Source organism: Poecilia latipinna, unplaced genomic scaffold (assembly GCF_001443285.1).
Source record: "Poecilia latipinna isolate Pla-1442-1.1 unplaced genomic scaffold, P_latipinna-1.0 Scaffold3510, whole genome shotgun sequence".
Taxonomy (NCBI): Eukaryota; Metazoa; Chordata; class Actinopteri; order Cyprinodontiformes; family Poeciliidae; genus Poecilia; species Poecilia latipinna.
In genome coordinates, this window is record NW_015116126.1 from 1 (window position 1) to 23,436 (window position 23,436).

General features: G+C 41.5%; 1 long non-coding RNA gene across 1 annotated transcript; it reads left to right on the forward strand.

Annotated features, from left to right (window-relative positions):
- The first annotated feature begins 1,342 nt into the window (after positions 1-1,342).
- LOC106941129 (uncharacterized) lies at positions 1,343-23,436 on the forward strand. The gene is made up of 2 exons (XR_001423273.1): positions 1,343-1,472; positions 23,369-23,436. It is a non-coding gene; the product is annotated as an uncharacterized LOC106941129 (long non-coding RNA).

Below are 23,436 nucleotides of genomic sequence, written 5' to 3' on the forward strand. Positions count from 1 at the left end.
TTTTTTTTTTTGTTACCCTCCCCCCCCTTTCTCTTTTTTGTTGGGGCCCCACGGGGGTAGTGTTTTTTTTTTTTTTTTTTTTTTTTTAAGATGCGCTTTGGAAGGTTTGGTTATTTTATTTTATTTTATTTTTTTTTTTTGCTTTAGTGAACCAAAAGGAGAGACTTCAGATAATGAGTATTGCACAAACTGTTTGTGGAGTACAGGACGGAGGTTTCTGCATTTACATTCACCCTCGTCAATGCCTCCTACTTCACGATATCAATAGAAACATGGTGTTAGCGGTGTTTGGGAAAACAGGCACTACACACGCTGCTGTAGCTGCATTAAAGAGCACCAAAGGGCCCCTGTGGAGGAACTGTAGTGCAGCCAGCGCGGTTTTGCAGCCTTGGGCCATGGATGAGAGTGTTTACTAATGCAAAGTTGCTATCAGAGCTGCTTACTTCTGGAATTAGCTGCTGAAAAGGAATGCTGCCTGTGTTTTTCAGGGAAGGGGAGAGTTTCACATGAGCTGCAGGAAACTGGTGAATAAAACAAAACGCGCAGAGTTGTCTTTTTAGGTCGAAACATTTGGTAGAAGTAAAAATAATAAAAAAATCTCTTAAATGTTCTTCATGGACTCGCGTGTATTTAGCTCCATTTAACTTCTCATCTTTGACCAACTTCTCTATCCCTGCTGAAGAACAGCAACATAATATCTCCATGGGCATGGTGTGTTCTGGATGACGTGCAGCAGTTGTTCTCCAAAGCATGTTGTTTTTGCGTGTAGGGTGAAAATGTTCAGTGTTGGGGTCATCGAACATGAGCACCATTTTTCAGGTTCATGTATCGCCTGCATGGCTTGTGGCAAACTTTGATTTGAGCTTCTGTTTGTTCTCTTTCAGCAAAGGCTTTGTTCTTGCCACTCTTATTTCAAAGCCTAACTTTTTGGAGTGTAGGCATAATAATTGTCCTGCTGACAGATCCTCCCATCTAAACTGTGGATCTCTCCAGCATTCCCACACTTGCGCGCACCGGGCTCAATTTGGGGATATCAGAGTAAAGGAGGCTCGATACAAACGCACGGCTCACTTTTCAGGTTTTTATCTGTGAAAAAATGTAAAACCGTGTAATATTAACAGCATCTTTCTAGTTATTCTGACCACGCAAAGCACTTTACACTAAAACAACATTTTCCCAACTGCATTCACGAATGTGCCTTCCCTAAGGCCAGACCAAAATGTGGAAATAACTGGAATTAAGCCCACAACTTGTGAATTGCAACGAGACTCCTCTGCAGAGTTGTTGTAGTTCAACAGGAAGCAGTAAGTAGAATGAAACTGAATCGGGTTGTCGTGTGTCCGCTTCAGGAGAAGACGGCGTTCCAGCAGCAGTTCCTCCCAGAGTTTGTCTCGCAGGAGAAGGAGCCGAAGTGCAGACAGAGACAAAGGAAGAAGCCACCGCTCACACAGATCCCGCAGCCGGGACAGAAGGTAGGACATTTGACTGTGTTTTAGCTTTAAACCTTTGAAGCCAGGAAGATGAGAAATGGCGCCAAAGGTTTTTTTTTTTGGGGGGGGGGGGGATTCCCTTTTGAAACATGACCATAACAAAAACACATGATTTTATATTTATTTTCAAAGTTTTCAGATATGAGCAAATGGATCCTCACGTGTCAGCAGGACGTAGTTGTGTGTGCATGCAGTCTCTGTTGCCCTGGCTGTGTGTGTGTGTGCAGGTGGGCAAGTGTGGATGATGCAAACACACAAGAGAAACAGCAGCATATATGCTAATATTATTACACTATAATACACCTCTGCTCATAGACATTACTGCAATTACAACATTAGGAAGCATACAAATGCAAATTGTGATCATTATTATTCTAGTATTTCACTACTTTTGTTCCCTAACGGACACAGTTATTTATGCTAAACTAATGTGTACACACCTGCTCACACATGTCACACGCACACATAAACACAGGGCCACGGCTGTCTGCTGTTGGATGATCTACATTGTCAGGGCGAAGATGAAATTATTCATTGGTCTTCTGAGTAGGCACGCACCGATAAATCAGCTAGCCGATAAATCAGCTAGCTGATAAGTCGGCCCCGATTTCTTTAATTATGGGAGATCAGTGATAAGCCGATACTTTGATGTGAAGCTGATCTTATTGATTGATTTTATCTAACTTGTCAAAGATCTAAAAATCAACCGCTGTCCTCTTTTACTCTGCCATGAGAGAGATTTGACTGACAGACCGGGTCATGTCTGCACGTTCGCAGTTATCAATAGTCACCCGCCGCTGTTTCCAGCTCAGCAACTTTCTTGCTATATTTAACAATATTTCAGACAAAAATATATGGCATCTGCCAGAATCTGAATCTGCAGGTCAGGCTTTTTAAAGATCGGTAATCGGCGCTCGGCCAGAAAACTGCAATCCATTCACCCTTACTTCTGACTCATTATCCAGAAAAGTGTAGGATCATACTATATATGTTGGCGAAATCTTTTCCTATTGATGCTGCCAAGGACTCACACTGAGTTGGAAAAAAACTTGCTTTTGATTGATTACGTTGTTTAATTAATTCTTTGGACATTTTTCTTCTTAGGTTTCAATTTTTTATTTTTATTTTTTGCAGAAATTCTATGTTCGATGTCTTTTAGTGCTGTTTTTGTTCAGGTCACACCGGTAAAGGAGATCTCAAAAATCAATGGGTCTTTCCCGGTAAAATAAAGTAATAATTAATAGCGAGTCTCGTATCCCTTTCAGACACATAAAGAGAACGTCTCTGTGTGTGGTGATCCATGTCATTAGCATCACTAATCTGTTGCTAATGAACCAGTAAACTGTTCTGTTTTTTTTTTGTTTTTTTTTAAATCCCTCACACACACCGACCACTCTGAAACACACAAAAACATGCACAGATGCGCAATTGAGGGAAAGGTTGTTATAATATATGCGCGAGCGAGGCCCTTTGTTTACTTGTGTATGGCTGCGGGGGAGTGCAGAGATCATTTTAATCACAAAGAGAAAAACTGATTTAATATCTTCATTACAGAGATTTTGGGATGAATGGATTATGCAACAGAGACGCTTTGACACGTGTGGATGATGGTGTCATGAAAAGACACCACACTTCCACTCTCCAGCCACAGAATAAGCGACGAACTGCAACCGCTGAGGGGATTCGGACGAGTGGTTTTGTTTCAAGCGTCTGTGTCTCCCAACTCTCTGCGGCGGTGAGTCCGTCACTCGGCGGAACTGCCTCCGATTAAAACGTCGGTGCAAAGTGGCATCACTGGCGTGTCGCGGGATGAAAGGTGGAAGGGATTTGGGGAGATTTAGGACGACGGTGAACGTCGCTGTTTGCAAAACGCTGTGCTGTGATTAGGAGGGCTCCGTTGTGTAATCGGCTTAATGGTGAGCGAGGAGCAGGTGGACTGGCCGACGTTAGTGAGGGAGTGTGTTTTGGGGATTGGTGGTGGGGGGAGTGTGTGAGGCGGAGTTAGGGATGTGCAAAACGAGAGCATTAATTATCAATTCATGCGGATGAGTGATGGCGTCTCCAGTTTGTAGGTTTAAAACGTTTGTGGTTTTTGTCTGTTTTTGTCTGCTGTCACACTGTTTCTTGTTTCGCCGTACTTGTTGGTGTATCTAAAAATGTGTTTCACCTAAATGTAAAACGTAAAGAAATGAAGAACATTTTGGCAGAACATTACACGTGTCACCTGTGATTTACCTCATTTCGTGTAGTCGGTGTGTGTCGAGACAAAGGTGCCAAATTTGCAATTTTATGATGCCTTTGGCATCATCTCGTTTAATTGTTTTTCCAAACTTAATGGAAACTGAATGTCTAATGATTAAAGTTCAATTTGAGATCTCCCAACTGGTCAAGTAATAATTATCTAAATTAATCAGAAAGCAGGTGGACCTTCAGCCATGTAGGGTTGAATGCAGGAGGCTGGTATGCTAACTATTGATTCAATAAAAAGTAGCAGTTCTAATGAGTCGCTCTTATGCCATGCTGACCAGAGTTAACGTGACCACGTTCTAAGCTAGCATGTTCTAACAAACAACACTGCAAGCGGTTTGCTGATCAGCTAACAATCCCTGGTTCCTGACACAGACGACACCAGCCAAAAATTAACACAACTTGTTCCTGCTAGTGTAGTAAGCCGAACTTACTGTTGACGCTCATAAGGAATATTGTTATTCATGGCACTTTGTATTTAAAATAAGTAGCTTAAACAGCAATATGTCAGATTTTTGTTGTGATTGGCACTATGCTTTCATGCACAATTTTACCACTTTAAACGATTAACTTATCAATCGCCGTGGTAATTGTTAAGTATCAGAATCAATTCTCCGAAAAAGTTGATTGCTAATTAAGTCAAAGCTTATAAAGGATTACTTCCTCAAAATAATGTTCTGTCTTTTTGCATGGATTGGTTATTTGGAAAACACAAGATTGTCATTTTGTCTAAACTAATTCTTAAACTGGATCCACTCCAACAGTTTTTCTAGAATCTCATTTAAATGTCTTAAATTGTAGGAAAGTGGAATGGCGGCAAATTTAAGTGTCTTTCTTAGTAGTCTTTCTTTCCTTTAAACAGTCATTGCATTATAATCACTATTTAGTTTTTGTTGTTGTTGTTGCTATACCTGGGATTTGTTAACTGGCACATTCTTGTCATAACATTTTGTGTGTCAACCTAGTGATATTTTTACTAATCTGCAGTAATCTGATCAGTTTACATATTAGCTGTCTACTCCTTAGTACGCAGATTTTCTTAATTGTTTAAACTTTATCCAGCCTTTCAGTACTTAACAGGGTTATTTTATAAGGAGACATTTTGCAATTTTCAAGCCTGTACATCTACGTTGGACACTGCCTGTCCAACACCCTATAAGTTTAATAGATGTTGCACAATGCTTCGGTGCCGTGACCACCATTTGTCAGGGCTCTGTGTGTTTGTGCGTGCATGTGCGGATGAGACTGTGTGAGCGGCTCTCTGATGGATCAGAGGAGGATTGAGTGGACAGGACCTTGTGATTGATACTTAGACAAGATATAAGGCGCCGCCTGCCACCCCGCACCTGGCCGCGCACCAGAACCTGCTCCACCTTCAGAATGCGAAGGAGCGTCTGGGAGACGGTGACATGAGAGGGGAGAGACGAGAGGAGATGAAAAGTTAGGGGAGAATGGGGAAAAGTGCCGGTTCAGTTGGGAAAGCGAGCGGCGTAGGGAGCAGGAGATGGACTCGAGAGGGATATTATTCAAAAGAAATGGGAATAATCACGTCCACAACAGAATATACCAGGAGGAAAGATTAGAACCGCGGCCGGCCGGCGCGGGTTGAAGTGAGGATTCTTATTACCCTCTTTTGGATCCCTCGCCTATCAATAAAAAATAGAAAGATCCATGAAATAAGAATAATGCTCCATCATGCGTTTACTATTTATTGGAGCTACCTGCCTCTCTTCTCTCCCTTCCTCCTTTTATTCCTGCCCTCAATCAGAGAAGCGCCGGGTCCCCCAGAGGCAGTCAATCTTGCCCTGAAATGTAAAACAGACAAGAGGAACAGATTACCTATTTGCCATTAATGTTTATTCTCTTTGATGTGAGCAGGCATATCAGGCAGTGTGTGTGTGTGTGTGTGTGTAACGGGCCTGCTTGTGGAAGGGTGATTGAGCCTATGCACGTATGTGCAGATTTCCATGAATGCATGCTCATACGGGGGTGTCAGTGAAAAGTCCGCTGGGGGAGAGCAGTGTGGATCGTGGCAGCTGCCTCGTACAGTGATCTGATCGGTGCAACAAAGACGGCACGGCCTCTCATCACAGCCGGATCACAGGCTCGTCTTTAGGTGAGCACGCCGGAGTGCCGTAGTTCTCGCCTGTTAACGGCAACCGCAGCAGGGGCCGAACGTGTGTGGCTCAGTCAGTCAATCTCTTCGGTTGCTTTTTCACCGCAGCCCTAATGGCGCTAAGAGAGTAGGAATCTCTGGCGCAACAGACCCACCGCTTGACCAGTCGGGGAGAAGCCGAGCGCATCATCCTTTGTTGGGTATTCACACACGTGCTCATAGGTTAGCATCTACTTCATGGGAGCTGACAACACCAATTTGCTTCATTAATATTTCAGGGCTGTGTTGAGTTAGCAGGTCAGAGTGCTGGAGTCAGGGTTTGGCCCCGCTAACACTGGAGTACCTCTCTGCAGTCAAAGGAGAGTGAAACCTTTAATTATCGGCGTTTCCCTTTGGGGAGACGGCAAACTAAACACTCCACCCGGGAAACTGGATCAGACACCTGCGTGTGAGACTCACAACTGGGGCCTGGTTAAAGGAGAGAGATTAAAAAGTATTATACTGCGGTAAAGTTAATCAAATACCTTAAAGCGGTGATGCTTTGTAACGCCAAGGTTGAGACAAAGGCCCCTTTTCATATCGACTTCGAAGTTACTGTTGTACACCACCAGCCCCGCCCCTCGTACGAGGCCAAAGTAAAGCTCTTAGCGTGTGTGAGTGTGAGTGTGTGTGTACATGCAGTTGAGCGATGACCTGGTATTTATTTCACACAGCAATTTTCCCCCTGTATGAGATGAGGTGTCGTACATCTGCTAGATAGCTTTTTTTGCCTTGCTCCGACATGAAGAGTGCACAAGGTCATCTGGGCTGCTTGGGATTGGGGAGAACTGAGGTGAGGAACCGAAGGGTGGTGCAACAAGGTCTTACACACACACACAGAAAGAGAGAGAGAGAGAGAGAAAAGGACGTGTGAGAAGGCTGAACTTCGGTGGGGAAGGACCCTATTGTAGGCGACCTCTACGGCCTTGATCACCAGTCGTCCTTCCAAGTAAGAAGAGAGATATTGGTACATTTGTGGCCCTTGTATCTTCGTTCACAGAGATTAGTGTGTGAATGCAGTGCAGCAGGTGGCGTTGGGTGTTGCTGGCTTCACCAGGAAACAGCCCTGAGTGTGTTTTGAAGATGTGACAAGTGGATTCTATGTGGTTTTGTTGTTTCAGGAGAACCTTTAGCTTTAATAGCGTGCTTATGGATGCAAAATGAAATCAAGAGGAATAGTAGAAAAGCTTACATCTTCTTTAGGATGCACATTCTGTCATAGCGTTTTCACCTGTGTATATTCATCTCCCATTGAACTAAAGTGTGCTGGATTCTTGCAACACTGGAATTTAAGAGTGAGCTCCTGACCGTGTTTTTTTTTTATTTTTTTATTTTTTATCCAACTGTCTGTTATCCCATGGCCTCTCAACATCTTCTCTTCTCCCCTTTCCACAAGATGACACTCTGCCCTTTCTTCCTTCTTCCCCTATTACCGGACCTGCAGAGGGTTGATTTAAACTGAAAGATGACCTGGTTTGGTTCAGCTACGTCTTCTCTACTCCATAAAAATCAACATGCTTCCAGTCGTAAGATCTGAACGCGTTTGTTGTTGCGCCTCTCTTTTCCTCCCTCTCTCTGTCTTGCTCTCTTTCTGTGTTGTCTTTTTTATTTATCTGCTGTAAAGGCCAGTCAAGCGCTGCTCAGCTTTGTTGTCAGAAACCTTTATTTACCAAAGGGAGGAATAAGTGACTGACACAGACAGCCTCTTTCATCCCCTTCTCGCCGCGAGCAGTGTTCCCCTCCACCGCCAGAGGAAACCCTCTCCCTCCCTCTGCTCTCTTCTCACTTCTGCCAAGCTCACCCCCCCCCCCCTCTCCCTCACCTCACCCTCCCATCACACTCCTGCATCCTGCAGGCTCACAACACACCGGCCCGCTCCCTCGGGTAGCAACCTAGCTGTAGAGTCTGCAGCGAGTAGCACGCAGACACACAAACAGAAAGTTCACCTCACAACAGTCATCAGCCGCTCCTCTCATGCAGGTTATCAAATGAAATGGACTCAAACAAAGCTCAGCTTCACATCCTATTCTGCACCCTCTTTTGTTCTAATCCTGTCTGGAATTATCATCTTAAAGTAAAGCTTAGTTAATAGCAACTCTGTCCCTAAATAAAAGAAATATCTTTAAATTACTGGTAGGGAACACAGATTTTTGTCAGAAAAACAAGGCAGTACAACTATATGGTTGTTAGCTTATGTTGCTGCCTGCTAAAGAAAAGCATTGTTAGTTTTGTTGGTTTATGTTTTATACTTAAAACAGTATAAAGCTTTTTGACCGTCTTGACAATTCAAACATTGCTCTGTCTCTCTGTTCCAACCTTGTGAAATAGGGATGCATGATTATGAACGTTTGAGCCAATAATGATATCTGATACGACATCACTCTTTTGGCCGATGACAAATATTTACTTTTGACACCCTGAAAAAAACCCTTCACCACTGCTTCAGTGAAACTTACCACAAACTCAATTACTTCACTATCACTGTGACGTGACACGTAGCCCTTACCAAGCTCTTTCACTCCCTTTTCAGAAACTGTTAACAATAAGATGAAAATAAATATTGGTTGTTAATATCGGCTAATATTTAGTTTGTCTAAAAATCACCACATATATATTTCGTAACAATGTATCTCCAGTGACAAAATGTCCTCAAAAGTTCAAACATTGGCCAGTTAATTCATTAGCTGGCAGACGTTTTCAAGACCGCGTCTCAAATAATGCAAATATAACATTTTTAAAAGCTTTGTGACTGAAATGTCCCAGACATGGTGCCCATATATATTTACATCTGTTCACCAAACAAAGAATCTTGTTCTTTTGATAACTGAAATCTAGTAGAAATCTGTAATACCACCTTTTTTTTTTCTTTTTTTTTTGTGGAAAGGCAGATTTCCCTGTTTTGGAAATGAAACCTCCAGAATGCCAAAGACTAATAACATTCAGTCCGCCCTTCTTGCGTCTACTTTGTGACAGTGAAAAGCTTCGTCCGTCTGGCCGGATCAACAGAAAGAAAATGAACACCAAATGTATCTCCGTCTCTCTCTGCCTCCTTCTAGCCTTCTCTCGGTCTCTCGCTCCCATTTAAGCTTCTTGAAGTTCTTCCAAATTGGGTTTTAAATGCCAATTAGGAGGTTGAATGTAGTAAAATAAAAGCAAATGCAGGCAGGATGGCCTCACCTTCTGGCTGGTTAGGCTTCAGAGAGAGCCGAGCTGGACCTTTGGCTCCCAGCGAGGCTTTGAGAGAAATATCCTGCCTAATGAACACATTAATTAGAACCATAACTATTTATAAGATGATAATTAGAAACGAAGGGAGGTAAACTGGGTTTTTCCTGCAATTAATGGAGGATTAATTACGGGAGCTAATGAAGTGGATTTTTGAAACGCGTGGAGGTGAAGTACAGAGATGTGCAGCTTGCTTTGTGATCACTGGCATAATTATTTTCTCCAGCACCAAAGCGTTTGAGGCCCTGGTCCTCGCTGGCTCAGACCGGCTAATAAGCATCATTGCATCGTTATATATGCACTTAAAAAGACTTGCCACTGAAATGACTGTCTAATTATTTCTAATTGGCAGGCCCTGTGTGTTGTCATTGAGCTGTTGGGAGCGGCGGCAGAGCCCTGGGTCTAATAACGCTCAGGGCGGAGAAGGTTGGGAGAGAGAGAGAGAGAGAGAGAGAGAGAGCGAGGCAGACAGTGACACGGACGGGGTGAAGAGAAGGGGTGTGTGTGTGTGTGTGTGTGTGTGTGTGTGTGTGTGGGGGAGTCTCCACTGGTTGCCTGCCACTTATAGTCGGACCAGCACATCGGACCCTGGTGTCAGTCTCCCAGCAGGACATCAGGTCATCGGCGGTCCGGCGCGTTCCGAGGTCACCCCGACAAGTATTCAATTACCAAACTTTCATTTTATCCCGGCCCGTCTTCCCGTCTTTTAATCGAAATGCCTCTGGTCTTAATTTATGCGCAGATAAACACCGCCGCGCGCGTGCGGCTCTTATACTTTTAAAGATGTGCACAAAGTAGGGGCGGTAGGCTGTGTTTACGCGCTGTGTGTGATTTGGTGGCCAGGTTCTGAGCCAGTCCTCTGAGACTGGAGCTGAGAGTGCATGCATGGACCGACCTCAGTCAGCTGCTCACGCTGGGGCTCCAACCATATGGATGCCGACACTCGGAGGACCCTGGCACAGACTTAAGTGTTAACTTTCTAATATGCATACATTAGGAGACGGATATTATTTTATGCATTGCATGAAAAGACAACCTTTTCCACTGTTAAACTTCTGCCACATTTTGTCTTAGGATTGCTACGGTTATTTCTATTTGCTAAATGCCAGAATAACATGAGGGACTTTATTTTTTTTCAAAGTTAAAAGTTTACATACACTAAGATTACTAAGCCTTTAAGCAATTTGAGGATGCCTGGATGATAATTCATGGATTTGCGAGCTTCTGTTTGGTTAACTCTCAGCATTTGAGATAAATTGTGGCAAACCTCAGATATTCTGCTTTCTTGTGTGGCAGCAGGGAAGCGTCAAAATAAATTGGGAAAGGATATCAGGGAAAGAACTCTGGGCCTCCACAAGTCTGGCTGATCCTTGGGTAAAATGTCCAAATCCACATTCATCTGTTCAACAGACCCTCAGGATTGTTCAGACATAACACTGCTTGGAAAGGAGACTGGGTTGTGACAAAGGTGCTAAACGTTTGGTTGCAAATTGTGTGTATTAATCCTTGGAACAAAAGACTCAGAGACTTAAGTGAGTCATTTAAGTTGAAATAAGCTGAAAGGCGGCTCAGAGAAGAAGAAGAAGAAGCCATCACCCCAAAAGCAATAAATGAGATGCAGGTTACCGTTTGCAAAAGGACTCGGGGAGAAATAATTAAATTTATTGAGACGTCCTGTTGTCTGGTGAACTTAAAAGTCAGCTGCTTGGCCTTGTTGATATTGTTATATTTCTAAATATAAGGTCAGAACAGAACACAATCGTAACTGATCATACTCCAGGTGGGCCTCATGAACTCAATAAAAAGCTGGCATTGTGAAGAAATAACAATGTACAAATTCTGAAACAACATCTTGAGGAAGGATTTTTCCCCCCAAGTCATAGAGTTTAAAAAGGCAATTCTACCAAATACTGAGACAATGTATGCCAATTTCTGAATTAAAAGAAAGTAATGAAAAAAGCAAAACCCTAAAATCTCATTTAATCTCTTCGGTCAGCTGATGAGAGATGTTCTGACTCATATGTTGATATATTTGAACAACGTAGCTGTAAATTGATCCTTTAAAAAGTGTGTCAACAAAGGATGATGCGTATCAGATCACCCGTGGAAGTTATTTTGCATTTTGTTTTTAGGTTTTGATATAATTTGACATAAAAAAAATACTGTTTAGATCTCTAGTGTAGGTTTCTGTGTCCAAGTACTTAATTTAACTTATTCTAAGCAGAGGCGTGTGTGTTGCCAAAAAAAAAACAAAAAAACCCCAACAACTTTGTGACACACCTTTTATCCCCTCTGAACAACTCGAGAGCAAATTGCCTGCTAATGAAACCACTGCCTGCACTTGTCAGGTCACTTTGGACAAGCAAAGCACGACGCAAACACACCCGCCAACATGTGGTTTCACTCTCACATTTGGGAATATAGCTGTGAAAGAAAAAAAAAAAAAAAAAAAGGAGAATCAATAGCTGAAATGAATATCATGTGCGTCTTGACTAGAAGACTTGACAGTCGGTTTGAAAGTAATGAAACACTTTCTCGGTGTGCTCATGAGGGTTTTATATTTGAGGTTTGTCCTTCTTTTTTTGCTCCGTCTATCCAGTTGGGGTTTGGCTGAGCAGAGGACAGGAGAAGCAAGAGGAGATAGCTGTGGCCGGGTATTGTGTTGTACAAACAGCAGAAAGAGTCGGTGCCAAGGTTGAGAAATTTCAACCACAATTTTGGCATTAAAATGAAGAAAAAAATGCTTATTTTAAATGGAGTGAACAGTTTTGTCAAACCGGTTTGGTTTGGGATTTTAACACAGACTAAATTTGTTGCTGAACTTCTTCTTTAGATTTCGCATACCAAAATAAAATGAACATTTCTCATTTGGATTAGAATAACTACAATCTACTTGTTATGGAATCATACATGTCTAAGGATTTGCTTAACCCTTTCTCTACAGTGGACAGCTGTCTAAAAGACATTTTCTTGTGCTTCTTGTGGATTTTTATGTCATAAATGCACACAGACCACTGACATGGACACTAATGCATCATAAAATACACCATCAACTACTGACCATCAGCTGCAAATGCAAGAAATTATTTTTGTTAAATCCAATATGGCTGACGGACAAAAAAGCACGCCGACCGACCCGGTCCCTCCTTCTACTGTAGACGACTCTTGCAGGTAAAAAAAAATATATATTGTGACATCAGATAACCCCTAAAGAACAATACTACTGATGTATTTTTCAAATAACAACTTTGTATTTGGAGAAAATTACAATTGATCACCTAAAAAAAATAAAAAAAATTGTTTTTACACATTTTTTCCCTACCTTTTTTTTATGCCTTAAGAAAAAAAAAATTTGAAAAAAGTCCTGACACAAGGGATCATAATTCATGCATGAAATGGCTAATATTAAAGCTGCAGTAATTTGTTTGTTTGTATAAAAGATATTTGGGCATAAATGAAGAAAAAAGTACATTTTTACTATCTTTAGAGACATACATGCTTTTTTTTTTAAAGCTCTGAGCTTTTATTACTGATTTGTTTCTGATTCTTCAAAATAATTCTTAAAAAGAAAATACTTTTTTGGTCAGTTGTCTGGACATTTTTTTTATGTCTGAATGCAATTCTGCACAGTAAAATAAAACAACAATTTTCTCAAAAACAACCAGAACGTATGGAGCCATGTCTCTCTGCATCACTGGAAATCTAAAAACACATACCAGTCTTTCGGCTTATGGGACTAAGGTGCAAAAAACATTACATTTTTCTTTAAAGATTGTTTCAAAAATAAAAATGTTTTCTTTGTAGCATTTAAGAGGGAAAACATTTTTGAATTTTAACTATGGATGAGCTTTCCTGTTGCTCTTAATTATTAGTTATTTATAGTAGAAGCAGAGGTGATGTCACACTGTGTGCAAGAGAGCAGTCTGTGTCTCAGCTCTGCAGAAAAACAGAATTCCTCTTATTTTTAAACAAGCAGAAAATAAGTACACAGTTCACATTTTTAACTTTCACTTATATCTTTTGTTGGCTCAAAGAACACAACAGCTGTGGGTACTCCCTGTACAGCTAGTAGCATGAATAAAACTTTGGTATCTAGTATGTTCCAGCTTCCTATTTTCTGCTGGAGTCTGACTGCCTGCTTAAAAGAGGGAGCAGAAACAAAGAGCCTACACTCCTCCATGGAAAATATTTTCTTTCCTAGAAGCTTCCTAGATCTTGTGTGCTTCCAAACTTTGTTTTCGAACTTCTCCTTGATGCTAAAAGTAGCTAATCCTCTTTTTCACTCAGTAACAACCTCGAGACAGAAAAGTGTTGTCAATTGGACCCTATGTTGTTCGGGTGCGGTGCATTCACTGTTTCAAATCAGAGCCGATCAAGTTCTAAACCATCCAAGTCCAGTCACCGGACAATTTCTCCGTGCATCTTTAGTAGAAGTGCGTTGAATCTGCTCAGACGAAGGCGGTATGTTGTCGGATTCTCGCGTTGCAGAAATCCCCCCTTCATAATTTGAAAAGAAGCTAAAATCCGCCCTATATGGTCTGTGAAGTGAGAGCCTTATTGGAGAGGAGAGGGCTTTTCTCTCTGAGGATGGGAGCCTTTTCTTCGCTATTCACTTGTTGGTTTTTCTTTGTGTGTTTTCCTCCTCTCCTCCTTGTTCAGCCTTGACAGCGTATGGGAAACAAAAATGATCTTCTTGAAACTTCTTTGTGAGGGAAGTCTCTGTTCTGTCAGAAGACAACTCGATGTTATTCCAGCTTAGAGGCAAAATTATTGCCGCTGTTCTTTTCTCTGTTTCCCCCCCACCCCCCCTCGCTTTTTATGGGGCGCTACTCCATTTGTGTCTTGGGTGTTTAATTAAGTGTAGTTTCCTTTTAATAGTGGAATGTGTGCCTGCTTTTTGTCGTCCTGTTCCTCCATGCCTTTTACAGTCCGCCCACATGGTTTGTCTCAGCGTTTATGATTTTTCTTATACCGGAGTTGTGAGGTTTCTAAATCACTTAAGCACACGGGGCCCGAGCAGCCCCACATTTAAACAGTAAAAGGCTGTTATGCTAAAGGCCCTTAGATCTCCTATCACTTCATAAATATATGCGTATAAAAGGCAGAAAAATACATCTTCCCTGACCATAGTGAAGGAAGGAGGGGGGGCAGTGAGTGTCTGAGAGCACACCTGCTAATTGGAGCCAGCTTGATGTGAAAAGCACGGCTGTCTGCTCTGTCTTCTCCATAAACCCAGAATCACTTTTTCTATTCTATTTTTTTTTCTATTTTTGTTCTTTACTGCCACGTCGAGGGTTATTTTCCTATCCCTTCGTTTCAGTGCTTAGTCCTCCCGTTGTCCTTCACCTGTTTTCTTTGCGTCTCATTGGAGCATACCAGCACATTCTTAAGATGTATGGAATTTGGTTTTTTGTTTTCTGGTCTGGTTAAGTCTGGAAGAAAATAAAGTTTTTCAAAGCATTTTTCTTCTTCTGTTGTCTAAAAGAAAATGGGTTTATATTTTTTTTAAAAACTACTTTTATCATTGATTTGTCACGTCGGCACGTAAACATTTTTACCCATTGGTGTTTTGATTTTTGAATTATCTGACTAATTGCACTATCACTATCATTCCTAATATCAAGATTGGCTGATAAATGTTTTGGTATCTATATCAGTCCGATATTAACAAATGATGTTTATTTCCTTTTTGTTGCAGTTTGTTTCTGCAGGGAGAGTGAAAGAGGTTGGTCAGGAGGCAGTGATAGTGATGCACACAGGATTGTAGGGAGTTGGTAGTGTTGCCGTTTTTTTCAAAGTGTCAAAAGTGTGGTGAAATATATAAATAATAAGTAGAATTGCTTCATTTTAACAGCAATATTGATATTGTATATCGATGTTGGCCCAAATTTACATATCAGTGCATTACATGGTATTCACACAAACTGTCTTTTTGCTTACCAGTCTGCGTTAGATTCAAGTTCAACTCGACAAGTGACCTTAAAATAGACTAAATCGCCAGAAAAGCTCTAAAACTATCTTTAAAAAAAAAAAATTAACAAACAAAATAATAAACACCAAAGTTCACAATCTCTATTTTGAAAAATCTACATTTAGTTTTAGATTTTGAAACAGAGCTAATCTAAACTAGTGCTGCTGCCAAAAACGTACATTAAATAGACTGATGACACCACACTCTGAAAATTAGAAGCTGGTTTAAGGATTGTCCTGCTTCCTAATTTGTGGAATTAATGAGTAAAATAATCCAACCAACATTCAAGCAGTTTCGAGGTCGATATTTTGCACTCAAATGCTCAAAAACTAGAGAAAATCTAGAAAATACAGCCATGGTGTAGAGACCCTCTACATTTTATCCATCTATGCTCAGCACCAAAATGCATCGTGGAGAACTGTGCTTTATAAATACGATAAACTGAACTGAGTTGAGTCAAATTAAACACAGTGAAGCTGATATTTTTTACTAGTTATGATGCCACAAGATTCTGGCCCACTACTTAAGTTGCAGATGGAGGCGCTGAGAACCAAAACAGCTCTCTCCTGACTCGACCACAGAGTATCTAATTGTTTCTACACCTAATGCGCACGAGAAGGAAAGGAGGGAAAAAAGTGGGTTATGGTTGCGCGAGTGGCTGTAAGAGAGTTGGCAAGTTAGCACCTAGTTGAGAAAGAGACCTCCACTTGACCTCGTGTCTGGACTGAACGGCTGAGCCGGGCCACACAGAAAACCCTTCCCCATAACTCCAGCTGCTAATGGGTGTCATGTCGAGCTGCGGCTGCACGGAGGTCAGGGGTCGCGGGGGCGCGCCAGACTGTCACGTTTAGGATTGCGACGAGGAGTGATGCTAGTCGTATGTGGCTGGGCATTGTACGCATGCAGCATTTAACAACACACACCTACTCGTGCGCATATGCAAGCATGCAGATGTCGTCCACGTCTAGCTGCTGAACGTCGTCTTTTCCCTCATCGTTGGCTGACTGTTGTAGGTTCATATAGATCTGAGGTGCCTTTGAAGGCCTTTGAACTCTGCTAAATGACTTGACCTTGTGGCTTGTGGGTTGAATCTGACTGTGTGAGTGTGCCTTGGTGGGACACAGCGAGTGGGTGGCCTGCATGGGGTCTCATTTCTGCTTCGCGGCATCGCAGACGTTTGTGTTGACGACTGCTAAATTAAAAGCAAACTGAAGATTATGACAAATCTAAACACCGCTTTTATGAAGCAGAGGGGTGAACGAAGAGAGAGAGGGGAGTAAAAAAAAATAAAAAAAAAATGTTTCTCCGAATCTTTCATGCTCCATCTTTTGCTGTGTTAATTGTGCTCACAGTCAGCTACTTTCCAGTGATTCCCGGCGTGTTATTTAGCGTGCGGAGCTATATTTATGTTTTCGCAGAGCCGTGCGCGGCGGATGACGGAGCCGAGCCAGAGTGCGTGCGTGTTCTGTGAACCAGGGGAACAGATAATGCGGCTGCTCGGAGGGAGGAGGCAGCTTGGGAAATGATTTCAACAGCTCTCATAATTAGAGGAATATCATAAATTAAACTTGTGTCTGCCGTTGCGTTTGAAGAGCACTCAAAAGTAATAAATTCTGGATGGTTAACATATTTGCATTCCATTCAGCAGGCAGCGTCAGGCGGGAACAGCTGTTTTCCACGTCTTTTTGGCAGCAGGAAATGCTCGTTGCTCACTCAAGGTGCTTTTAGATACGTTGAAATGGCAGCAGAAAAAAAAAGAAAAAGGAAAGTCACTTTTTAGTTGAACATGAAGCTGCTGCGAGCCACCGTCACAGGAAATAACTCGACGGGGAACGGCACATTAATGAAGTTCTTCAAACGTGGATCGCCTTAGATTTAATAGACTCATTTCCTTTTCAATCAGCTGCTTGGAAAGTTGACTGGCGAGTTTTTCGGTAGTTTCCATGTGGCTTGTGGGTACTTTTTGATTACTTATTAGTCTGTGTTGCTCTGGTAAAATAAACTGTATTGTCCAACAATTAGATCTAAATATTTACTGTTCACATTGGGACTTCCCAGTTGATTCTGTTCTTGATTTTTTTTTAACCCTCTTCATTCCAGAAGCATTCAGGACATATGCATTTCAAATCCTTCTTTTTATTGATCTACCTTCATATGACATGAATAGTCCTGTACTCTTAACCGCTTTCTACTTGGAGCAGGTTCCTACCAAATGACACTTTTTCCCCTCAGTCTGTCATTAATGATAAAGTTTCAAGGGAAAATGCCAGTTTAACGTCGATGTAGGTTAGTGCATACATACCAACAGATTTTTTTTTCAGTTTTTTATTTCACCAACATCCACATATGGCTTTTACTGAACACTGTTATAGACATGAACCAGTATTATTATACTGGCTCAATAAGACAAAGACTGAGGTAGGTCAGGATGGAAAGGATGGATAAATGCAGCATAGCTTGTAAATATGAGTATATCTGAACAACCAGATGTTTCCGAATACAGACGCCGCATTAAGACCCTGGGAACCTGTTGTTTCCTGTATTTTAAATGGAGATTTCAAGATCCAGATGGACTGTTCAAATGAATTCAATTTGTATTCTGCAGTGTATGTTGAAATGCACCCCGTTGTTGGGGCATTGTGGGCTTGTTTCTCTATTAAATGGCTAAGAGGCTAGTTAAGTTACACAGCATATTGAACCTTTTGAAATACCAGAAGTGTGAAATGACTGGAACTGGGGAAAACAATGTTTATTTTGCTGTTGCGCATAGAGAGGATCATGGTAAGGAAGGCAAAATCCCTAACATAACCTAATCTAACCTTTAGAAATTTGCAGCACAGGATCATCAAGTCTCCATGACAACCGTTTACTTTAGCACTCGTGTTCCAGTACCTGCTGAAGGAAACATAAACTTTAAAAAGCTGTAGCTATTAGTAAAATGAAAACCTTTGCTTAAGGACACTCCTATAGTTGCTTCTTTAAATATGCAAATGTAAAACAATGTAAGATTTAAGATAAAAAGTGTTTTTTTGTTGTTGCTGCCATTTTCATTCAGGAAAACAAGATGGCCATCATTTTACATCGGAAGTGCATTCCTGCTTTTTAGCTAATCATTCGTCAGTCAGGCTGCCATGAGAGACTACCAAGATGGAAATGGGTTAAAGTTACATGGACATCAACACTGCTGTGGCACACTGGCTTAATGGGCATGCTAGCTCCTTTGGGTATCATCACTGATGAGATGAGCTCCATGTTTTACAGAATTCATATAATTTAAAGCTAAGCCTACCATTGTCTTCCCCTCCCGGGTTGGCAGTTTGGGGTAAAAATAAAACAGTGATTGTCCATCACCGCATTGAATGGGGGGAAGATAAGGTTAGAGGAACGGTTCTCGGACGATCCGTCTGTTTCTGCCAAATGATGTACTATGAATAATGATTTGGCTGGGGTCAGATTCCAGTGGAGACGCTCACCTGTATCTGACACTAGTGGGTATCGCATGGCTGCCGTTAATGTCCAATTTTCAATGAAAACAGAAATAGAATACAGATAAAGGCAGCACACCATCCAGCTTCACACCCGGACACATAATTACCCCAATAGGCCGTGGTGAGGGATCATATCCCTGCACGCCGTGGGGGGTCAGCGGCGATAAGCTTCAGCCCAGCTCCCAACATGGAGCATAATTACTCTATTGATAATTCACCAGGAAAATGGTCCCAGCCAATTGCAGAGCTCCGATATAATGGATTGGACGATGAAACGAGGAACGAATGGAGGTAGAAGGCTGCGAGGGGCCGTGTGTATGTGGGTGGGTTGCATGTGGGGGCAAGCAGCAAGGGCCTTTTATTAGAAATGAAAATATGTTTAGGTCATAGGGGGACCCATTTTCCCTGGAGATAATAAAGCCAATGAAATGTAAAGTAGGGGAAGAGCTTGGAATGGGGTCCAACTGGGGCTGTTTATCTGTGTGTGTCCTGCATTAGCCCATTTATTCCCAGCCTCAAATTAGCTAATCATTCTCCAAGGGGAAGGACTTGGTCAGGAAATTGACATTTAGCAGCACAGGCTCACTCTATTAACTACAGTAAATTTAATTTGCTGCACACCCCAGAAGTGGGATGTTTGTGTTGCCATCAGACGGAGAAAGGGAAGGGAGAACAAGAGCGGAGAAGCTGAACTGGGGTTATTGCTTCCTCTGCTCCTGGCCAAAATTTGCTTGGCTGTAAATACGGGATTCAGACTTGGAACTCTGTGGCTTTGTTGCATTTTTCCTCATGTACTGCTGATTATAAACATACACAAACAATGTTAACTCATTTATGGTTCTCTTCATGTTTTTTCCATTAGAACTCATTTTCTGACTTTGGCCTTGTCAAGTTGTGTGCAGTGCATTAAACACTATAAATCACATCTCTTGCGACCACTCTCACATGTACCTCTGAATCACATGTGTCGTTATGTTTATTATCCTGAGAAGATCAGCATTTAGCTGATTCGAGCCTTAAACTTTCCAGTTAACGTTTCCAAGTGTGCCTGGGCAGAATACTAAACCACCGATTCGATACAGTTCGGTTTATTTGTAAAACAGACATTTACAATAAATGTCATTTCCAGGCAAATTATTCAGATCCCATTTATATTTGGTTATCTGGAGTCCAGTTTGGTCCAATCAATTAATAGCACAGTGAAGAAGCAGTCTTAGGGAAACCAGCTGATTTCATAAATCTGTTGACGATGCAGCAAACTTTCCTCCTTAGCAAGCATATTTAATGAACCACTCTCTTTTAGAGAAAGAATCCTCAGACAAAACTTGGCTTGTTAAGGGAAGTGGTATACTTTCTGCCCCAAGCAGCTGTAAAGTGACAGAACAGTGAGGTGAATTGAAAAACACTGATATTCAAGTCTAAGAAAAGAAGCACAAATAAACGCAAGAGCGCAGGGACGAGTGTACTTTCTCTTGAAAAAAGAATTCACAGAGTTTATGTCAGCAATCTCTGACAATTGCTTTGTCTATCAACAAAACAGAGTAAGCTAGACGCACATTTTCTAAGAATAAGGCTACACATGGGTAATGGCAGCAATAGCTTCATCTGTGATTTGCTCCAGGAATGAAACGCAGATAAGCAAAGAAGCACAAAGTCAAGATTGCTTCCAGTGGGAAAGAAAAACACACTATACAGAGTTGTTTTTAACAATAATCTTTGAAACCTGGTCTAAGGTCTTTCTGCATTTTTCCGGCTCAAAACCATGGTCTCGAATTCGGAGGTATTAATCTGCATGCTGTTAGCTTGTGAGCTCCAGAGAAATCTGGAGATCACAATCTGATGAAGCCTACAGAACCACATCATCTGCACAAAGGAGCGACCCGATCATAAGGCCACGTAAACTCCTAATCGGATCCCCTCAACACTTTGGCTGCACCTAGGACTTCCATCCATTAAGGTTACGAGCAAAATCGCTGACAAAGGGCAACCTTGGCGCTGGAAGATTGGACCTTATAGACGGCAACCTGTACCTTTGACCTGAGGGAAAGAGAACAAATTTCTCTAAAAGGAATGGTCTCTGCTGGCTACGGTTGTTTTGACCTTTTTCCACAATCTGTCTGTTCCAGATATCATACATGGGGCGCCGCCGAATGCCAATTATTTTGCTGGCCGTTTTAATAAGACAGAACAGACTGTTCTTATTTTTCAATGACACATTGCCATGCCAAGCAGTAATACCAAATGTTGAAACAGACTCGATAAAAGATCTGCAACATAAAAACGGGAGTGTTTTATCAAAGCTAAAACGATTCAGATTTCACTGAAAATAGTCATTTTAGGCCCTCCTTTCAAGTTGCTGCAGTGTTGTGGTCGAAGTTGAATTGTCCACGATTGTTTCAGGGCATCTGTAACTGTCCACAGTTTCCACTAGAGATTCATTGATTATTGTTGGTACAGCAGGGTGGGTCGTTTTCCTGAACTCTATCTCCATGTCCTTTGTTTTTCTGGCATTCAGCTTCAGGCAATGTTCATCACACCACTTCACAAAGTAGGCAAAAAGCAGGTCCATGATGAATCCCTTCCTACTGCAGCAGACTGACTATAACAGTGTCAACTGCAAGCTCCGATTGTCGGCCTGTGCATGTAAAAAGTCTAAAATCTATTTCACTAAAGCAACCTCAAGATTAAGATGGTGCAGGAGTTTGTTCAGCAAGATGTGGAGTCGAATCGTATTAAGAGCTGAAGTAGAATCCATAAATAAAAGCTGTGCATGGGTTTTTTTTTTTTACCTCAAGATGCTTGAACATATAACTGGTAAGCAAACTGTAACGGGCCAAGCTGGCCCAGTTCGTAGTCAGTCCGAATGGAGGGCAGATCCACCAACCAAAAATTATCATCAAGAGTCCATAAAGTGGATAACGAATGACAGATTCATAGCTGTTGCTTTTCTCCTCTCTTTTGCTTTCTAACCCTTGTCACTTTTTCTCACTTTTTAACCGTAGGATAAGTTATTGCGATATAATGTATTTCTCACTGTGTGTTAAGGATTAACGTCTTGATCCAGTGGTTTATTCCTGCACAAAACAAGTCAAAATATAATAAAAAAAAAAAAATCATCGTTTTGAGACTTTAACTTCTAAAAAGAAAGTTCTTTGCTTGGGCATCAGTGACTTTGGAAAAAGTGCCTTAGTTTTTTTTATTTATTTATTTATTTTATCCTCTTTTTTCCTTTTCCCCAAGATTCCCTCACGGAGTGACTTTGACACGCCTCAGTGGCCCTCGGGTGATCAGGATCGCCGGGGCCTAATTGATTGCAACAGTTGTCAGAGTGTTGTCTGTTAGGGTGGTGACAGGTGTCTGAAGAAAATGATTAGTTCTCTGTTGGGAGAGAGACAGCTCTGGATGTCCCAAACTGCAAACTAATAAAGGGGGGAAAGCAATAAAGCTCGCGGACAGCAGGTTTGACTGTTTTTATAGACAAATCAATAAAATGATAGATGATGGAAAATAACGGCATCTCAGCTGCCGATTTCCACCGAGGCAACCAATCATGGCTCTCCCCCAACTCCACAACCCAGAACCCGTTTGATACACAGCACACACACGCATACACACGCACAAGCACACAATGTGCTCGAGACACAAACTGCAATCACATAAACACTCATATTTATACAGCATGTCTGTGTTATGTACTGTGACCATAAATAGAGTTTATTAGATCATTTAGCTGCAATTGCACATAAGTTACTTTAGATTTTTTTTCTCTGCTGTTTAAATCAGTGTATAAATTTTTGTGTGCTACAGCTAACAAAGTAAATCTTCCACTGTAAATCTCTCGGAGACCAGAGGTCCAGCGTCAGGATCAATACTGAGGACAGGTCTTCCTCTAAGCCCGTCTCTAATTGGCTCCATTTCTGCAGTGTGTGTGTTTGCGTGTACGTGTGTGTGCGCGTGTGTTTTATGGTGTGTTGGTTTGTATAGAACTATTATTACACCCATCCAATGAAAGATGAATCCTTCCACTCTTGGGAAATTTGATCAGATTAAGTATCGTTTTGTGGTTTAAAGGATGCAAACATTACTGTGCTGTGATAGTATAATGCAATCTATACAGTGCTGATCTAATTTTGTGATGGGTGTTTGAGTAGATTTCATCAATTTGGTTTTGATTTAAGGTCTGCTGTAGTTCCAAAAACCCAGCTGCAAGTCTTCATTACACTGAAATATGTTTTGCTCAGAGAGTTTTCTCTGTGAAGTACAAAAATCATCCGACGAAACATTACCTGTTCTGTTCTGCATCTACAAATTCCAGGTTCACGCATCTTGTTTGTCAGTTTTGTTCCCTGTCACTACTGCCACAAACATCTAGTTGATGAAACTGCCCTAACTACGTTTGGACAGAATGATTTATGGCCTTTTTGTAAATAAATACAGAAAATAACTCAAGTAGAAACTTAAAAATACAGCAGGGAGTCACATGTAATGAAAAGGGTTAAAGAAACATGGGTTGTCTTGCTTAAGTATTTATATTAGGTTGGTATGAAATTAAGAAGTGTGAGTGTTATAAGAACAAAATAGATTATATAAGAAAAAAATAATTTAAAAGTGTTCATGTCTTTCTGCTTTGGGTTCAAAGCAAACATAGACTCCAGATACCGAGTACTCTACCCAGAAACATTTTAGAATGTCCTAGTCAAAGTCCAGACCTGAATCCAGTGTGGCAAGACTTGGAAAATCTTTTCATCCGATGCGGCCTCTGTATGCTAACAGCGGTTTTATCTTCTTCCAGGTCTCATTCTCGCCACCGACGGTCCCGCAGCAGGAGCAGCAGCCGCGGCCACCGAACAAGCCACAGCC